We start from the raw sequence: 20,946 nt of genomic DNA, 5'->3' as shown, positions 1-20,946 counted from the left end.
CCGCGGTGTCTGAGTGGACCTCCTGTTGTCTTTGTCAGAGGAGGAGGAGAGGAATGAGGATGAACCATGCAGCAGTTCATAAACCCTGCTTCATGCATTCATTGAATTCCACAGTGCACCACAAGACAAATTATGGCCTTCCAATTGTGAAAGAAAAACACTTTCCTCTCCACTGAGCACGAAAAGGACTCCTGACGTATGCCAGCTAAAGACGAGCTCTGTGGGAATGTAAGAAGCCACACTTCTTTCACACCTCCTTCAAGGTGATTTCACATGGGCAAATTAAAGCAAAGCCTCATTACTCCTTTTCATCTATTCAAGTGCAAGCTGAACAAATAACCTTACCACAATCTATTGAAAACTGCAAAAGTAAGAAGCATTTGTAACAACACATGAATGGATCCAAAAAGAATTTGACAAGTCAACTAAAGCATAAAGAAAAAATATGCGAGCTCTTGAAGGTCAAAGGGGAGGCGGTGGACAATCGAGCCAAAAATACATTTCTTGATCAATCTTCTCCAATGTCATGTTAACAACGGCTCAGAGAAAAAGGATGGGGTTACACAACCTTTCTCCTCAAATTGATTTTGGCCAGCATTGGAATGGGGGTACATGAGAATGACTCAAAATAACATGCAGGGAAATGCAAAGACGCAAACACTAGACATGGATTGTTGTATGACTGCAATGTTTCCTGCAGTGCATGGCAACATACAGCAGAATCCTTGCCAAGTATATAATCAACCATAACTATCATAATTAGGAAGGCAACATGTGCCTGAAACTAGATGATATCTTACATATGGTGGTGCCAATTTAAAGCAGGAGGTTCTGCTTAGAAGAACTGATAAATGCTTGACTAGATTCTACATCAGCAGAGACATATGCTAAAAACTAAAAAAAGATCACCAAAACAAGCTTTCTTGGGCTGTGATTCAAACATTAAGACACGTAGATATATCTTCACATATATCTATTTGCTGCCACACAGTGTACACACAACCTTTTCCATTGGTGGTTACTTTATATGAAATATGAAGTTGCATGTCATAAGGTGCGTTCACACCGGAGTACTTTGGTGTACTTTTCCCACAATAGTTCATCAGAACTACGATATATTTGCGTTCACACCAAAAAGCCCCAGGAACTAAAGTAGCTCAATTTAGTTCGTCCGACCCGCTTTTCAACCCCTGCTAGAGAGCAGGGACTGTTGTGGGAGAAAGTAGTTCGTACGTCTGATTGGCTGTGCGGAATGCAAACCACGCCCGTTTGACTCTGAATTTTTTGTTGTAAGCGGCCATTGTATTTGCTCGCTTCGGACAGCACACCCGAAGAGATTCCTTTTGTGAAAGCAGTTATTATAGCAACACTAAATAAATCAATTGGAGCGGTGGAGTGATGAGGATGTGTCTGCGCTTCTGGCGATTTACTCGGAGGACGCGAAGCGCCGCATTCAGAAGCTTCTACTGAATGCAGTTTCTGTGGCTCTGCAAAGTTAGCAGACCTGGCAAAGTCATGTCGGGACGACTACCAAGGTAAAATAAAATACATGCACTGCACTGTTTTAATCTGCACAATACTGGTCTTATATGTACTTTTATTTGCTCAGTAGATCGAGCTAGCCATGCTAGAACTTGCTAATGTTAGGTCCAGGCTGGCTAACAACATCTAGCTAGCTAGCTATTCTCAGCTATGCCCGCTATGAACACGTTTTGACTTGTGAATAAGTGTGCAATGTTCTGTAATTTGCTTCACTAACTCATGGCACTAATCGTGTGTTTCAGGCGAGGTGTTTCTCTCAGGATTAGAAACTAGTTTTCCCCTCCGGGATAAAACGATAATATAACGTTAGCAATTAGCATGCTAGCTGGACATAATGCTACCTCTAACAATACATTAGTTGCTATAATTTCAAGTAATTTGCAACATTCATTCTACATGTTAATGGTAAAAGCTTAAACAGTTGATTACCTGCATGCCACAAAGACTGATGTTCTAATATTTTTGCACATTTAAGTAGAAATGTAATTGAAATTCTATTTATTTTTCCTTTTTTTTAATTGATTGTTATAATTGTACTCAGCCATGTTATGTTAGATGTCAATCCACTTACACTGTAACTACTCTGGCCTTGAAAGAAGAAGAAGGTGATATAACTATTAATAAGTAAAAGTAAATCGAAATATGTATTGCATCACCGCTGCTTAGAGTTCATGCACAAGTCATTTGCTCGATAATGAATTGATGCATTGTAGCAATAATTGTAGTCAATATCAAAGAGAGATGTAATTTCGATATTTCAGTCCAAGCTTGATTGGCCCAGCTACCTCAGTATATGTGATGTATAAATAAAAGGATTACATGAAAACGGTTTGATCTTCTATCTCAGAGTAAACTGGACTATTAATCAACATTTTGCCTCGTTGTTGCGATTAAACTGATCTTGTATCTTGCATATTTCACCTTAGGAAAGTGGGCACGCGATGACAGCTTCCTTGACACCATCATGGCGATGGACCGCCGTGCCATGGTCAGCAAGGAGAATGAGGACCTGCGTGCCAAGGAGATGCACGACGAACGGCTGCTGCATTCACACAAGGCCCAGGAATCGAGGTGGAGCAACAAAATACCTTTCAGGCTGGGCTTCTGGCAGTGCTAAGCGAGCTGATTAAATCCAACAGGCCTTCAATACAAAAATTAAGAAAAACTTGTCGTTGATAAACTGTACAATGACTTGTTGGGAGGCGTGTGGTGCAGTGGTCTGGTGCGTTGGTGTTCGGATCAGGGGAGCACAGGTTCAAACCCCACTGCAGTCAGGATGTTGTTGTGTCCCTGGGCAAGACACTTCACCCCAAATTGCCTACACCTGGGACAGTTCATTTTGTATTATTGTGATTATATATATATGCCACTGTTATTAATACTGACACCTAACTTTGCACTAAGGTGTGTCTGCTGCTGAGCCTACCTATTGTTATTATATATATATATATATATATATATATATATATATATATATATATATATATTGCCACTGTTATTATATTGTTTTGATACTACTGACACTTATTGATCTGCTGCTGATAAATAAAAGAGAACCTACATGCACGGCACTAGCATCATGACTGTCTTTGTTTAAACCAGCAGCAGTGCAGCGGTACACAGACTAACCTGTGTGTGTGTAACGTAGTTCTTCAGGTGTGCATGCTTAACATGTATGTATACAAACGTTTTTAAAGAGCTTTCAACCTCATCCCATTGTCTTTAACACACATTTAACATAATATACTCATTAATATACAAATATACAGTATGAGTACTGTTTTGATACTGACATTTAATCTTTGCACTAAGGTGTGTCTGCACTATTGTAATTGTGTCTGTTGACTGGTAAATAAAGAGAGAACCAAATGCACTGTACAAAATATCAGCTTTATTGTCAATTTACAATTTCCATGCTGTTCAGATGCCTCTCCACAACGTTGCTTCCAGGCGAATACAGAGGAGTTGAAAAGAGCCCTTGGACATTTGGAAATCTTTGATCCACTGCACATGTTGGCACCACCTCACACCAGGCCGACGTTCTATTGTTCACCCAGAGTTCCGTAGTATTCGCATATCTGGAACACATACAAAGACACAAATTAGCCCTACATAACTCCATAAATCCTACATTAGATAGTATTAATGTGATTTAATGAACGTACCATTGCTGTTCTTTGGGCGTGATAACGGCCATCATCCTCGGCTGTCCAACGGCAAAACATGTCCATAGCGTGTGCTTTCGTCGTCCAATCCTTTTGTTAAGGCTTCTTAACCGCCTTCGCCTCCGACTCAGCATTTCTATTGCATTTGAATGGTCGATCTGTATTTGTATTTGTGGCTGAGTTATTGGCTTAAATAACTCCGTTACGAAGCTGTATAACACGACCACCAAAACGTCAACTCCATACCGTGTCTGAGGTCGGAAGGTAAACAGAAGCATACAGCGGAAGCGGAAGTTTTCTTTCTTCTTCTCTCGGTTTTTTGGCGAATTGCAACTTTAAGGTGCATACCGCCACCTACTGTACTCGCCGTGAAGTTGTTTGCGGCCTGCCAGTAAACCCAAAGCAGAAGAAGAAGAAGTGACGTCAGCGGCTCATTTGCCTAATCCACCCCCAGGAACTCATTTTGGGTGTGAACGCGATCTGCTTTAGTTCATCAGAACTAAAGGAGCTCTCATGAACTAAAGTTCTCATGAACTACTGTGGGAAAAGTACTTGGTGTGAACGCCCCTATTGAAGGACAGAGAACTGAAAGCTGGGGTGAAGAAGGAGAGGATAGAGACAGACGGAAAGAGAAGGTCTCATCCCTCCGAGTTAAAAAAGAGACACAGGACAGAGAGGAGGAGAGAGAGAGAGAGCTCAACCCACTTCCCCTCTGGCTCTGTAATTAAGACTGGGGACAATAAATATGTAATGGGGGATTTTTCCACCAAGTGCGGCTGCCTCTCCTTCTTGGAGATGGGACCACAGGGAGACAGGCCCAGGAAGAACGACTAAGTACATTGGTCATTAAAAATGGATGCAAGGAACACCGGCCCTGACTGGCCCCGTCAACCAACCACCCAGAATGTTGTGCTGGGAGTTGCCGTGGTTACAGGGCTCCCAAATGGTCCTTGGTTGTCAGGGTGAATCAAATCAGACATCCGCACACTAGAGCCAGCGACTCCACACTTCCTAGGCTCGCTGCTGCTGGGGGCACCACAAACTCAATGATGTCATTGAGGAAGGAAGTTTGAATCTGAAGTGTGTGTGTGTGTGTGTGTGCTGTTTGAGGATGTGTGTGTTTGGAAAAAAAACTGAGAAGGGAGACAGGGTGAGCAAGACATGACAGGAAAAAGAGATGGAGAGGCTGACATGATTTCCCAAACAGCTAAAAAAGTTCTGGTAGCGTCTATCAGAGCTCCATCAGACTGCAGCATGTTATATAACAGCAGGACGCTTTTTTGAGGGTCCATCAATTGGACTACTGTAGCGTTAAACTGATTTTCAAACAAATATGTCAGAGATTAATCTATTAGTGATGTACATTAGTGCAAATGTGTTTTGACTTTTCAGAGAGAAGTGAAATAGAGAATAAAGAATAAAGAATAAAGAAAGAATAAAGGTAGAATATTTTTCAGAGAGAGCACTGTGGTTCTTGAGATTTTACTTAAAGCAATAGGAGATATGTTTTTGTTTTCTGGTGTAGAGGTATATGAATAGATTGATGTCCGTATCAAATCCACCTACCAGCGCCTCTTGAACTCACCAATTTAGATATTATGTCTAGTTTGTTTAATCTGTAAAAAAAACAAGTGTATAGATGCTACTGTGTAGAATTTACTCATTTATACTAATGTATACTTTTTTAGATTTTTGTTATGGTTCATGGTTCAGTTGGACTCATAACGTTGCAACTAGGATTCACCGTTTTACATGTCTATAGCTATGGGCCTCATAGAGCAACATTAGCTCAACCTTCTTTGATATTTTCTGTTAAGAAAAAAAAAAAAGATAAGTCAATTCAGATTTTCTATGTTGTCTTGGCAACTGGGCCCTAGCAAAATTCCAATCGAGGATCGAAACAAAAATAAAAAAACATTCTTGTTGCTTCCTGCACAAGACCCAAAAAGTTAATTTGCAGGTATTCCCTCTGAAATGTAATAACGTTTAGAGTAGTATGAACTAAAACTACTGAAGTTAATAACAAGTACCTTACCATTGGACTTAAATAAAGTACTTGAATGAATGGGGCGAACTTGAGAAAGCACTAGACCAGACGTGTCAAACTCAAGGCCCGCGGGCCAAATGTGGCCCGCCACGTCATTTGATGTGGCCCGCGAGAGCTCGCAAAGAATATAAACAGTTTATTATACGGTTACATGCCGTTTAAGCACGTTGCCCATAAACTGCATGTCCCAAAATGCATTTCGTTTTGTGACGTGCGCACTGAAGCGACTTCCTATCAGCAGCGGCACTCTGAGGCGGTGAGTGACCAGTGTGTGACTGTGAGTGACACAGAGTTGAAGGAACATAATTTACGGCGGCACAGAGACACCAAACACGGAGCAAAGTCTGCTTCAGCAACCGAGACAAGCAACTCCAGTCCCAGAACAAACAGACAGAATGACCCGCTCTTTAAGAATCAGTCGGTGTTGCTGCGGCTCAGAGACACGCATGGATTTATTATGTTTTAGAAAAACTCGCGTTACGGTTATTTCCGGTTTCTGGTTGATTAAAATATATGAGGTCTTGGCTTGCAGAGTATGAACGTCTTTTTGCTATATTCAGACGATAAATACTTATAAATACTTGTGTAAAGTTTGTAAAGGAAGGAGGAAAACTTCCGCGATCCCTGTCCCCTCTCACTCTGTTCCTCCTCATCACGCCGCCGCCCCCCCCCCCACTCACTGCTTACTGAAATAGTGAGTGACAGGTGATAGTAACACAGCAGGATCTGGGACAGGGGGTTCTCAAAGTCTTGGCTTTCAGACTATTAAAATATTATTGCTGAATTCAAATGAAATATAGCCTACTTAAATAATGCTTGATATACAAAAGAAAAATACTTTATTATTCACAAAAAATAGATTTCACAAACATTGTATCTCTTTTTGATAAGATATGATGAGGCTAACTAAATTTCATAAATTCATGGGATTTATGTAACAGTAAGAGAGTGAAATGTTAGTCTGAGCCCACATACAGTATTTTTGTGTCTACGTGCACAATACATTAATGCACAACCATGTGCTTTCAGACGTAGTTATTGCCAAAACCAATAATACTCCAATGCAGAGGCAATATTGTTATACAGTATAAAACATTATTTTGATATTTATATATGTATATTTATATAGTGTTAAAATTACAACCGGCCCTTTGAGGGCAACCATAATGCTGATGTGGCCCGCGATGAAATTGAGTTTGACACCCCTGCACTAGACATACAGAACATTGTGGGATTCTCCCTATGTGTGTGTGTGTGTGTGTGTGTGTGTGTGTGTGTGTGTGTGTGTGTGTGTGTGTGTGTGTGTGTGTGTCAGTTTGATCTGAAGGCCTCAGAGGAGAGAAGCCCTGTATGGTGACGTATATCTTATAATGGCTAGCGACAGCAATGCAGAGCCTGTCTTACAGTAGGGGGGACTGGGGGCCACGGAGTAAAATACTGAGGAGGAGAAGGGGCCCCATGGGGAGCTTTCTCTCACACACAACCCTTCATACTCTCACACACGTACGTACAGACTGATATGTGACATGCAGTGCAGTAGACCCATCTTCTTAGTTGGCCATAACAAGATACTTCTATGATGAGAAAGGCAATAATGTTGCATAGTTGGTACCACACACACATGTAAGAGAAAGATTGATGTGGAGAAGCCGCTGTCTATCAGAGGGTGTCCTCGTTTCTGTGTTTCACTGATGCTTAATGACGTGCTTTATAGCATGACACTGCACCATTGGAGGGGATTTAGGAGTCAGGGGTCAGGGAGAAAGCCCATAGGCTGAATTATACCAGCAGTGAAACACACAACACATGTACTGTAAATACTCTCCACTCTATAAACTATTACCACAGAAGGTCAAACGACAGCTTCATCGCTTTGACTGGTTGAGCTGTGCATTTCTTGTGGAATTAATTTCAGGTATAGCTTAAGAAAATAGGGCTTATGTTTCATCCAATAATGTGCTGAAACTGAAGCTATAAGACGTTACATTTGTCGCATTTTCAGTGTCAGAGCTTGTTTTTTCCAGGGTTAGCGATGAGAAATCACTTCATAACATGCAGCAGCTGTATCCAGATATTTTAAAATGCTGCACCTTGAGGCTAGAGAGTCAGCTGTTTGATGTGCAGCTCATGGTCGTTCAAGATACACATTTTTGCAGAGCGGTTTCTAAAGCCACATATATACAGGAGAACCAAATATATGAATCAATATAAACAATTCAAAGCCTTTTACAGCATGCCTCATATCAATGTAATCTATACCACGCAAGAGATTAGAATACTTCATGGCAAAAATGAACGATTCAGCTCATCTAATGCAAGTCTTTTGCATCCATTACATCAGTTTCTCATCACAGGATTAGCAATGCATGTCAGTGCGGTTCACCACTTGTTCATTAAAACAATATTGCTCTGTCCAAGTTGGCAAATATAATGTTGTGTGTCATTGGGAGCCAGACAAAAATATATTATAATCAATGAAGGACTGAAGTAAAACAAACATATTCTATTAAAGGAGAAGGTGGTCACACAGCCAATCATAAAAAGTAAATCAAAATATGTTGTCTTCATTCAAATCAATTATGGGTATAGGAAATGCCCCTTCAAATTAGCAAATGTCATCATCAAGCATCCAGCCGATGAACAATCGTTTGCAATGTAGCTTTGATTTTTGGTACAAAACTTGTATTTTGCAGTATTTTTGTTTAACTGAACACTGCAGTTGCTGAATGAAGAAGATGAGGCATCTAGTTGGAACATATTGTACGTAACTGCAACTGTGTAATAGATTTAAATCATATATGTGTTGTATCCCTTCATACAAATAATGATTAATATAAAATGTCAGTGTCTTTATGAATCAAAGGGACAGAATGTCTCTCCTCACTCACCATGTTGCACTCATGTTTGACTCAGCTGGTGGATAAATTGTACGGTCATGCAAATGTGTTCAATTCTATTGTTGAAATGCTGTATTTTGTATTGGGTGGGTTTTGGGAGTTTTTGTCCGCATGCTTTGTTGCCGCCTGAACAGCTTGTTTGAAATCCATGAAAAGCACTTTGTGACGTTGTTTTGAAAAATGCTGTATAAATGAAGTTATTATTATAATTATAATTCCGTTGCTTCTCCATAAAGAAATGTTTCTTGTGCACTGGACATCTCTTCCGAAGACACTCTTTATAAAGACCCTCCCTTCTTGGAAGTAAACAATAAAATATGGCTCTTACATAACAAAATACAAACTTGCCTCAGATAAACACTAATATATTTATAAAAAAACAAGAGTCATAATCATAAATGGACATAATGATCTAATCTGTCACTTCCTCAGAGTCTGATGGGACGATACATCAGCAGATGAAAAGTAATATCACGGAGCAGCGGCAGGTTATGGCAGTGTGTTGATGGATAGGAGATGTGGATGGAGAGGATGACTGAGTTGCCCTTGTCGGAGTTACGAAAAGGAGAGGGGAAAGGAGAGAGATGGGTGGTGGTGGGGTGGGGGGGGAGATGCAACGAGACCAAAATGTGTTCTGAACAGACTCGTTTGTCACGCTATGTCATCGAGGGACATCAAGGCAGTAAACAGCCTGTGTGTATATACAGTAGAAAGTGTCAATAAGAGTATGCTTCTAAATGTGACACGGCGTAATGAGTGTTAATTAACGCAATGACTGCTCACGAGGAAATACAAATAGCTTACAGGAAAAAAAGAAAAACAATGTATAAAGTGATTCCCTATGTGTGCGCTTGAGTTCCCATTCAGGCGCTGGTACATATGTGTTGTGGAATCTCAAGCATTTGACCCCAATCTGTGTCGTTGCATTATTTATAGTCCGATGCCAGCTTCTCTTTGTGTGGGTTTTTCAAAGCTTGAAGTGTGGGAAAAAATGAGTGAAAAACAAGGACAGATGACAGCGCAATATGGAGTATTCCAGAAAATAGCACTCTCTTTCTGTACCATTTTTTTCCACTCTCTCACTATTGGTAAACAGTAACAAATCACATCAAAAGCAGTACGGCTAATTGATTGCTTTGGACCTTTCTATAGTTTTCCCAAAAGAGTTTAAACATTCGGCTTATAGTTAAAGCAGAGCAGGATTTGACTGGAAAAGCAGTTCTCACACATTGCACCACTGCACACACCATGCACTTCACAACCCCCTCTCTTTATATCTGGCATACACACACACACACACACACACACACACACACACACACACACACACACACACACACACACACACACACACACACACACACACACACACACACACACACACACACACACACACACACACACACACACACACACACACACACACACACACACACACACACACACACACACACACACATCATCAGTCCTCTTCCCCGGGCCTGGATGGCAGGGCAACAGTGTGTATCCTCAGAGACCTGCTGGGACAAATCAATGCTAGCCAGCAGCCTTCCACAATGAGCGCCACCATTTTACTGGCTGCCACCCAGCGCAGCAGAGGACCAGCTAAATAGTCTATGAGGAAAGCAGAGCGGCATGGCTAGGCTGCTTACAATGAGCACACGCCACAACAAGGACAAAATATCGCTGTGTTGCAGTGTATGTGTGCGCTGGGCCGCCAATTTGTTGAGCGAGCTTGATGTATGCTCCTTGTGTGGTTGTGTGTACTTGTGTGCATACTTGAGTTGGTCAGTCCATTTAGGGTAAGCAAGCTTATCATACACTGCCTGGGTTTTTTATGCGTGTGTGTGTGAGAGTGATAGAGTTTGTGTGTGAGTTGAAGCCAATATGGAGGGTTTGTAGAATTTTAATCAGAAAGATGTAGCTTTGCATTTCTCATTCGGATGATTGTTCGGTTTCATGTGGCATACGTTAAGCTTTCCTGCACACACAAACACTTTATCTGTCATTATGTCTCTCTTTCTCTCTCTCAAACACACACACACACGCTGCTGGCATGGCAGAATGTTTTCTAAACGGTGAATCATCATATCAGCCAAGAAATGTCAGATTACGTTATAATCCTGTGTTTTAGTGCCTTTAACTCTGTGCACATGTCATGGTTTTGACACTGGCCTATGTCTGCCTTTCTTTGAAAAATGCAGACAACACAGAAGCCTGCATAAACACACACACGAAAAGAAAAAAACACCCTCGCACACATGCACACGTTCACTGGGGAGCAACAGACGGTTTTCGGGTCAGTAGGTGGCAGAGCGGAGACGAGGGAAGGGGATCAATCAGTGCTGTGACTGAATTCTGAACCTGACTTATATATCAGGGTGTCACTCAAAAGAAACAAACTGCTAGCACAACTGAGGGCCAATTACAGTCGTATAATTAACTTATTTGATGAACAGAAGCTGCTTATTAGGCTCTCACTGTGTCTCCTTAAATGTCTCACATAAAAGCAAAGACTTTGTTTTATAAACAAATTAAATGTTCAGTGTTGGGGGTTTGAACAGCAAAACAAAGAGAGCTGATGTGGAGGAATTTGTTGCGTGTTATAACTTGAAATAAGTATGAACTACGTTTTTTATTTTTTATCCTGGCAGCACAATTCCTTTCCTTGTTTCTTCCTTTTGTTTTTGTTTGCTATTTACTTACTTCCTTTCTTAGATAAAAAAACGGTAAATGATCAAAAGGAAGACACAGAGACACCAACCTCAGCGTCAAGATGTATTCTGCATACATCGGAAAGAAGTAAAAAAAAGAACACAGGTCCATTGAAAGACACTCCACAGTTTATTGATGTTAAAGCCGAGACAGGAGCAGAGCCCGTCTGTAACTCTAGAAGACAACCTTGTTATTTTCAATAAACCTATTACAGGAGCTTCTTATGAAAGGCACGGGGGAGGCCGGTAGTTGGTTAGGTGTCTCTTTGCTTTGGCCGGGAGATTCAGAGGATGCTCGGGGAAAATGATGCCAATCTCTACACCAGGGGATGTATTAAATGACAGGTCTAATTTAATATTGCAATATTGAGAGACCTGCTAAGGCACTTCCTGTGTCTAAAGGCCATCCAGGAATGGAGTAGTTGGGGAATAGCAGAGTAAGGGGTTTGGGATACATTAGAGAGGAAAGGAAATTATTTCATAGTGCAAGTTAACAAGGTGAAGGATGGGCTCAGTATGCAAAGACTGTCTGTTGGTATGTTTATATATAATGCATTGCCTTGTCTTAAGATATAACTACACTTTACATTTGTATGCATTAACCACTGCATTACCACCAAGTTTCCACAAAGAGACGAACAACGTTACACATTTTCCAGAGCAGACCTGCTCTATGTTGAACAAAGTAACAAACAATGTATGTGCGCTAACACACGCCGACACATGTGCATTCTCAGAGTCAAATACATAAAACACGTACACTGAATCGACCAAATACAGAAGGACATTTCAGGTCAGATTGGTGAATTTGTATTCAAGCCCGTGGCATCCAGTCATCTAAGGACAGAGCATATCTAGTAATTTCAAATGTTCGGTGCTTGTAAAGAGATTATTCATCATCATGCACACACACACATGTGCGCGTGCACAGGGATGGTTTTATGTAGACACACAAGCGCTCGCAAATGCCAGAGCGACACAGCTATACTCAAATCCGGCAAACCTTTAGGTTGGAGGTCTGTCTTCACTGTGGTCATTACACACAGGAAGTCTTCGCACAATCAAGACTAACAGTAAAGGCTGAGAAAAACTCCACACACTCACATATGCACACACACACACGCACACACACACCATCACACTCATCACACGTCATTTAATCCCAGGTGCCTTAGGGAGGCTGAGGGAAATGGGGATGCAGAACATAATTCCTGAACACGAACAACAAGAAATGGGATTTGTGTTGGGCTCTCAGCCCCCCAGAGAGAAGGACAGGGGAAACGAATAACAACAGGATGAAGGATGAATGAAGGCACAAAAGAGAAAGCTCAGCTCAACAGTCTTATCCTGATTCAATAGGCAAAAACAAACAACACAGACAATCAAAGTCATTAATTACAAATCTACAGACAAACAGTGGTGAGGACTAATCCTGGACAGGCAGAAAAATAAGAATCTGTGAGAGACTAAAATAATTCATGTGTGGTCGGAGCCATTTGAATGCGTCCAGTTCGTGCTTGGCCATGGTGTTGTATATGGAGAGGTTGTGAGACTGGGCCAAGGACCGAAGCTCTGCCATGGTAAAGACTCCCACAGAGAATAAAGAGCAAACCCTCTTGACTCATATAATGGACTGGAAAATTCCTCACTTTAGCTTGAAAAATGTATCTGTTTATATAAATGTCTGTTTTTCTACTCCATTATTGAATGATATGACAAATAGTGACTCATTCTGGGTTCACATGAAAGGCTTTTGCGTTTATTGTTCTTAACACCTTGAGTGGTCTTGCTCTTTCCAAGGAAAACAAATGCACTGACAGATCCTTCTCCAGAGCCAGCAAAAGAGTTTCAAGGAGTTCACAACTGAATAAAGTCGATGAGCTCCACCTACAGTACAGACATTATTTTCAACAGAATTCTACAAAAAGGGCAGCCCTTGACATTTGACTGACACGTCATCTATGGGAAATTCCCGAACAGTGACCGCCTGGCGCCATTGATTTAGCCCAAAAGTTTGGGATGACTGCCAATTGAAGTGAATAAAGTTACATATTCTGTCGCTTCAGAAATGGGAGCAAACACTGTCTGAGAGCCCTATCTTTGGATCTGCACGCAGTGGAAAAAAGCAACCCATGACAGCGATTTCACAGACATCAGCTCAGTTTTACTGCTACGTCGATGGGACAGCGATTAAAGGAGTGAATAATCAGATGTAATGCAAACACGTGTCACAGAGGCAGCAGTGTGTGGAGAAGGAACGAGATAAGAGAGGGCATAAGAGGATGGGTGAAGAGGGTGAAGCCAAAACTAAAGGAAATGAAAATGCATGAGAGGCCGTCTAGCTCACAACTCATACTTGTCTTACAAACAATATCAGAATCTCACACATACACCATTAAACTCTTTTATACATATAGCTAAACACTTTTACACGCACAATCATACTCTCTTTCACACACTTTTGTCTGGGCCATAAATCAAACTTACTTACATACCAAACTGTACTTTCTTAGAAACACTATTATTCCCAATTACAGACAACATCATACTACAATATAATACTCTAGTAGTGTATGCAAGATAGCAAACTTTGTGTGTGAGAAAGAATGATAGTGTATGTGAGAGAGGAATTGTAGTATGTATGAGGGTATAGTAGTGTGTGTGAGAGAGAATGATAGTGTATGTGAGAGAGGAACTGTAGTATGTATGAGGGTATAGTCAGGGGTGCACATAACTGGTACGCAGGTACGCATGCGCGGCAAAAATCTGAATTGCGTAACGTCAATTGTGTCACTACGCGCCTTTGCGTACCTCAAAACATCAAAACACATATTTCGTTTTTTCGATTAGGTTATTATTCTGTCTTACATACATTGTTTACCGATTACACACATACTACTATCCTCTTTCACATACACTATTATAATGTTCTATTAGATTATAGTTGTTTGTGAAAGACGATAGTGGTGTGTACGAGAGTATGATGGTGCGTTTAAGAGATTTTGTTTTTGTGTGTGAGAGAGAATAGTTATTTATGTATGATGGTAAATGAAGGACGGAATGACAGTACGTTAAAGACGGTATGATAGTGTGTGTGAAAGAATCTGGTGGTGTACATGTGAGATTCTGATATTGTTTGTAAGACCAAGTATGAGTTGAGAGCTAGACGGCCTCTCATAAAAATGAATACATTATCAAAGACATAAATAGCTTGAGTAAACGGAGAGAAGAGAGGACCTAGGTTAGAGAGGACCAAAAGAGAACGGCTGTAAACAGCAGCAAATCCTCTGGCAGAGAGAAAGAAGTGATGTGGAAGTCCTGCAGCCGTGCCACTAAGCCCCCGCTGCAGATTAAACTGTAAAGTAAGGCGGGGGGGGGGGGGGGGGAGAGGGAGGGGGAGACAGATAGAAGAAGTGAAAAAGAGAGGGAGTCAGAAAGAGCAGGAGAAAGAACTGCAGAGAGAAAATAAGGCTTTGTGTTTTGGCACAGGTTTTGCTATGTCAAACCATCATGCGTGCCATGGGGATACACACACACCACACACACACACACACACACACACACACACACACACACACACACACACACACACACACACACACACACACACACACACACACACACACACACACACACACACACACACACACACACACACACACACACAGATGGGTGAAGTGAGGGAAGTCATAAGTTACATTTTTAATATCTCACCATATGCTCATCACCACAGGTGAATAATTTTTAGCTATTAATTACCAATTCACAGCTTGTATGTGGGTGGGATTGCCTGATGGATATATGAAACACAAAGAGAAAGCAAAAGAGGGTCGAGTGACAAAGGAGAAAAAGGCAGTGGCAGGCAAAGAAAAAGTGAAAAAAAGGCGTAACATGAACACACAAATCAAACAGCGAGATGACAGAAATACACACTATTGATTAGGCCGGCTGTTGGGGAAGTATGGGAAAGTGAGAGCAAGGGGCAATCTAAAAGTCAGACAGAGAAAAGGATAGGAAGGCTGAGACACAGAGATCTGACGGACAGATGATAGGGATGAGGCGAGATGGATTGAAAGCTGTCCCTTCCTACTGCCAGGTAAATCAATAGCATCGCTGTGTGCCTCCTCCTTCTCTCAGCTGCTGGTCCATCTCCTTCTCTCGTCTAACTTATACTGCCTATCACGTTTCCAACGCAGCTGGATGTTGGCTAACTGTATCTTAACCAGGAGCCTCCCGCCCGCACACTCACTGTTACAACCTGTTTCACCAGAAGGCTGTCGTTAACATATACAGTTTGAGACTTGAGAAATGACTGTCAAAACTGCAATCGCCGCACTAAATAAAGAAAAATTAGGGTTGTTTTTCACTCCCCTGTGTGATCAGGCCATACATGAGACAAATGTATGAGACAAAAAAGAGCAAGCTTTTCTGTTTTGAGAATGAGATGGTTTTCATAGTCAAGTTATTTTTTGTTGCAGGAAAAGTTGTTGACCTGCTCATGTCTTCCTAGTTTAGACTGCGTTGGCCTGGTCTGTGGGAACTGAAGGCGCAGTCTCTATAATTACCAACCAAACTCATAACATCCCTGACCTTAACATCACCTCTCCTAACCTGACCCAACCCTCAGGGCTATGACATAGACATTTCCAAAATATATGCGTACAGGCGCAGGCACAGCGCTATACAGACATGCAGAAATGCGCTGACAAACACATGCACACAAAAACACACACACACACACACACACACACACACACACACACACACACACACACACACACACACACACACACACACACACACACACACACACACACACACACACACACACACACACACACACACAGCTGGCTCTGCAGACACTGGCATCCATCACATCTTGTGAAACTTAATCTCTATGAGAGGAGGAACAGCTGCAGTAGCACGCAAATACACAACACACAAACACACACATTAACACAGTGGAAGATCAGTTGAGGTCTAGCGCAGAACCACAGACTGGCATGTGACAAGGCACCTCTGACCAGAGAGCAGCAGGCTATGGTCGTAAAACAGGTCGCAGTACACTTGCCTGATGTACCCAAACTTATCAACAGAGTGTAGCAGAAGTACCTTTTGTGATCATTTAAAAAAATATGTCCATATTTTTACACAATTTCCCCTAACATCATTCATTGGTATTTTAGAAAAGAACTACCTTATTTAACCATTATCATCTCTTAAATGTATATATATCACAAATAAAATGCACCATACCAATATTCTCAATGTGGATCAATCACTTTGGTAATTCAAGTGACCATGCAGATGTCCAATTCTGGAGACATATATATAGTACGGCATAGCTTCCCTTCATATAGATGTATTTAGCATAAAAGTTTGCATACATTGTATAGGTATATCAGGGAAGCACATAAAGGTACAATTCTTGCTCGATTTCCATATACAGTATACTTGTGTCTACCTCTCACTTACTCAAACGTAATTGCATTGTAAAAGTAACTGCATGATTGATTTGTTAGCTAGTGAGGTCTGTAATGCTGCCATAGACAGTGTTAGAGCAAGACTGCTGACTACTGCCAAACACATGTACACACACAGCCATTACAGCACATTACAGCACATTACAGCACATTGCAGTGGTTGAGTTATCCAGTGGCAGGAAGAGAAATGTCAATGTCACAACCCATATTCAATCATTACCTCTCTCAGGTGAAAGTAGACAACATACAGTAGATTGAAAACATTTAAATGGTAATCAATGACAAATGTTATACTTCCAATAACATCTCTCAAATGGGTCAAAATGGATTGGGTAGAAACTGGTAGTACAACCCACAAAAATCCACCCATATAATCCACTGTGGCCTATTGGAGTCTAAAGTGTTCATGGAGATTTGCATACACTCACAGACAGCCCACTCAAAGCAGGTTGAAGTGACTGACAGCCATTAACAAATCCTATTGCTTTATGTCTGCATACACCTTTAAACCTCCATCCAGTCTGCTTTGTGCCGGTGGCATCGGTTCAGTCGTGAGAAAATACCTCTGAGCTTGTTTTGAGGGGGAGCACCAAACCCCAGTGAAAACCAAGCGGTTTACAGCCTTCTTAATCTCTCATCAGCATTAAAAAACTAATTTCAAGAGCCGCCCTGTAGCGAAAAGAACTGTAATAACCTCACAGTCTTCAGGATTCAGTGCAATAACATGGACAAAACTGTTACTGTATGGTCATATTACCATGACACCACAGGAAATTAAGAAGTGGATCACAGACATATTGTGCTGTAAACTCCGATAGAAACAGCATCATGATGGCATGGCAGATAATAATAAACCCTATTGATTAGGCTAGAATCAATATGAACTCTCTATTGACTGCCCCGACACGCTTCAAGTCCTAAATATCATAGACATGTCACAGCGATTTTCCACGAGTGCTAATTCAAAGGCATGGCGACCACCTGAAACAGCGCAAAAAAAACCCACCGAACAGGTCATGCTGGGTAAGGAAAGACAAGGCAGATATAAAGTGTCAGTCATATGTGTTTGACACCGGAGTACAAACTCGCGTACATACACACATCTGATCGGATAAGCGCAGATGCGCGGAGGCGCTTTGCACTGGAATACATGATCATAGGAAGTTAGCGCTCTGGTGTGCTTGTCAACAACAACAAAACTACACATAAAATAACCGGAGACGCGCTCACCATATCAGCATCCTGCCCGGCGCCGTCGTTGGAAAAACTCGCAGTCTGAATAGATTCAAGCTCTCCGTCTGTCGTCTGCCTGTGTAACATCCACCGTGGCTGCAGCCGCTCTGCCCAAATAATCCAGCACCGTGCGTCTGTTGTCCTCTCTCTCTCTCTCCCTCCCTCTCTCGCTCTATCTCTCGCTCCAATAATTTCCTAGTATATATGACTGAGTATAAGGTAGCTGCTAAATCCCTCCGTATGGTTGGTGGCTGGAGTGAAGTTGGTCAGATTTAAAGCTGTAGGCGCCGCGCGTCATGCCTGCGACATTATTTTTGGGGTGTCCAAACGCAGCGTGGAGCAAAGTGGCCAAAGGGTTGTGGTCTACTTTGTCATCACTCCCTCCGATAGAACATTAAATCGTCCCGGTAGACGATTGGGGACGAGGTGGATTGATGAACATAGGTTATAAAGTCATTCAAGGAAGATTTGGTTAACTGCTCTATTAACTTTTCAATATTTGTTCTGCATATTTTATACAGTAGGAAAAAAGAAAATGTTGCTAGAACTAAAGTGTAGGCTATGTGTAAAAGTACAAAATAAAATATTTGGTTGAAATTGAAACTCAATTCAGGATTAAATCTCTGTTGACAGACTAAATGGCTCTGATGTTGGGGTTTATCAAATTAGGCACAATTTATCCGTGGAGACAAGTGAAGACGATCTTATCTTCAGTGATGAGCAGCTCTTTGATAAAGTGGGATACTGCCTAAACATCTCTTGTTTTATAGACTAACAGTTTCCAAATTGTACTCAGTATGAATACAAATAATTCATGGTTCATTTGAAAAGGTCCACCATAAGGAAATATTGAACTATTCTTTTTGCAGAATATGTTCTAAGGCACTAAAAGAGTAATTTTATTCTGAAACTTTCTGTCTTACCAGATGGAACTGCTTGGAGCGTTGAAGACACTCAACGTGATTATGCAAGAGATGCATGCAAGTGATTGAGCTTAAGGTGTGTGTATTTCTACTTCATGAGCTTGGTTGACTTTTCAAACATTACAGTGTTCACGTGTTATTCTTATTATTGATCATTTATAAATATTTCTTGCATCATCACATTGTAAGATAATATTTCAATAAATGTAGGTATATCACTGGAATAAATGTGCATGACAGCACATAAGGTTCAAGAAAATGGGTGTCTGTCAATTTCAAACAAGGCAAAAGCTTCTTTAGGTATGATGTATGTCTGATGTTTAAAAAAGTCAGGAATGAATAGGTGGCAAACAAAGGAAAAAAGGACAGACAATATGCTTTAACACCAACTTTCAGTCTTTAAACACATTCTTGCACCAACTACCCAAACACACACACAAATACACGCACACACATACATTTTCACCTGCACACTAACTTATCTGAGTGTGCTGACCTAGAACACCAAACACAATCAGTGTTGCAGCAGATTCCCATCAGTGCAATGTAAATGAGATAGAGGGGTGTAAACGTGCTTTTGTTGCAGAAACTTCTCAGCTCAGTGAGTATAAAAAACACAACCTCAGGCTGCAGACACACACACACACACACACACACACACACACACACACACACACACATACATATGGATGCCAGCCCTCACCGACACACACCAGAGACAGGAATGTATGCCCACACATACAGTACACAATGGGGTTGTGCACACACTCACAGCCACACACACACAGACACTTAAAAGCACATAAGAGATAAGGGGTTTGCTATCGAGAAAACTTCAGCGGCTAAAATAGAATCTAGGGCTGTATTTGATGGGCCTCATGACATAGCATTATCCTCTACACACACACACAGACACACACACTTGCTCAATGCACTTGCTAAGGGGCGTAAAAAGCACTATGTTTTCAAAATAAATATGTCCTGTTTTGCAAATCTCGCTGCATATGATGTGGTTGTTTTTGTTTTGTGGCTTCACACCCTCACTCTTTCTGTTGACACATATCTACACTCGCAGCTTTCGATTAAATATTCAAGTTGTCCACTGATAAATATGTATGGATATACTATAAGGGTTGAAAATTCAATGCGTGTGAATGCATGGATGCTTTCTGCATGTGAAATCACACAACTGTCCACACACATGTTCACTCTGGTTCACACACTCCCTACAGGCATAATGCACTGTGCTGTCAACCTACTAATTTATCAGTTTTCAATGTTTTTTTAAGTCATGCATGAACTCTGCCATTCCACGGCATACTTTATGTACTGTCACTAACCAAGCCCAACACTTCAGTGTTTTTCGAAGCCTGAATTAATCAGAAACTTGGGCGAGGGACAAGTTTAAAATGCCTCTCTACTTAATTGGAGACAACAGGGTTAGCATGTAGGCTTAATAAGATACTCCAGGCTGAAGCATTATAAATGAATATGAATTAAGAGTACATGCCTTACATATAATATATCCAGCTAACTTATCGATTTAATTCTTTTAAATTAATATAGTAAGTCATTTGATTTACATATCACACAACAATACATATATGGGCCTTAAATGATCAAATGTTCTAAAAATATGTCCACTATTTCTTTGTTTGTAAACCCCTTAGCATGCAATTTTAAAATGGAAAATGTTGGTAACTCGCATGAAGCTTGAACCTTGAAACTGGAAAACCTTCATGACCTTTCTATTTTTTCCTTGTTATAACTATAAATGGCGTTCGCCTGCACAAAAAGAAGGTTAATTGAACAACATTTTCACTGTTCACAAAAAAAAGCACTTCACTCAATAATTGAAACAAGGGGAATAAACTATGACAGTTCAGGAAGAAATGAAAAATAGTTAATTTTGTGTTCATTATCTACCAGAGACTGGGGTATT

At 41.0% G+C, this 20,946-nt stretch overlaps 1 protein-coding gene across 1 annotated transcript in view; it reads right to left on the bottom strand.

The window, feature by feature from the left end:
• The window catches only part of LOC117482208 (receptor-type tyrosine-protein phosphatase delta-like), an 87,749-nt gene extending 69,529 nt beyond the window's left edge, over positions 1-18,220 (bottom strand). Inside the window, 1 exon segment of the mRNA XM_034130231.1 lies at positions 18,079-18,220. The gene's annotated coding sequence lies outside the window, so the exon portion shown is untranslated.
• Positions 18,221-20,946: the final 2,726 nt, after the last annotated feature.

This window comes from Trematomus bernacchii, unplaced genomic scaffold (assembly GCF_902827165.1).
Source record: "Trematomus bernacchii unplaced genomic scaffold, fTreBer1.1, whole genome shotgun sequence".
NCBI lineage: Eukaryota > Metazoa > Chordata > Actinopteri > Perciformes > Nototheniidae > Trematomus > Trematomus bernacchii.
The sequence above is the reverse complement of the archived record's forward strand: the minus strand, read 5'-3'. Positions and strand labels throughout refer to the sequence as shown.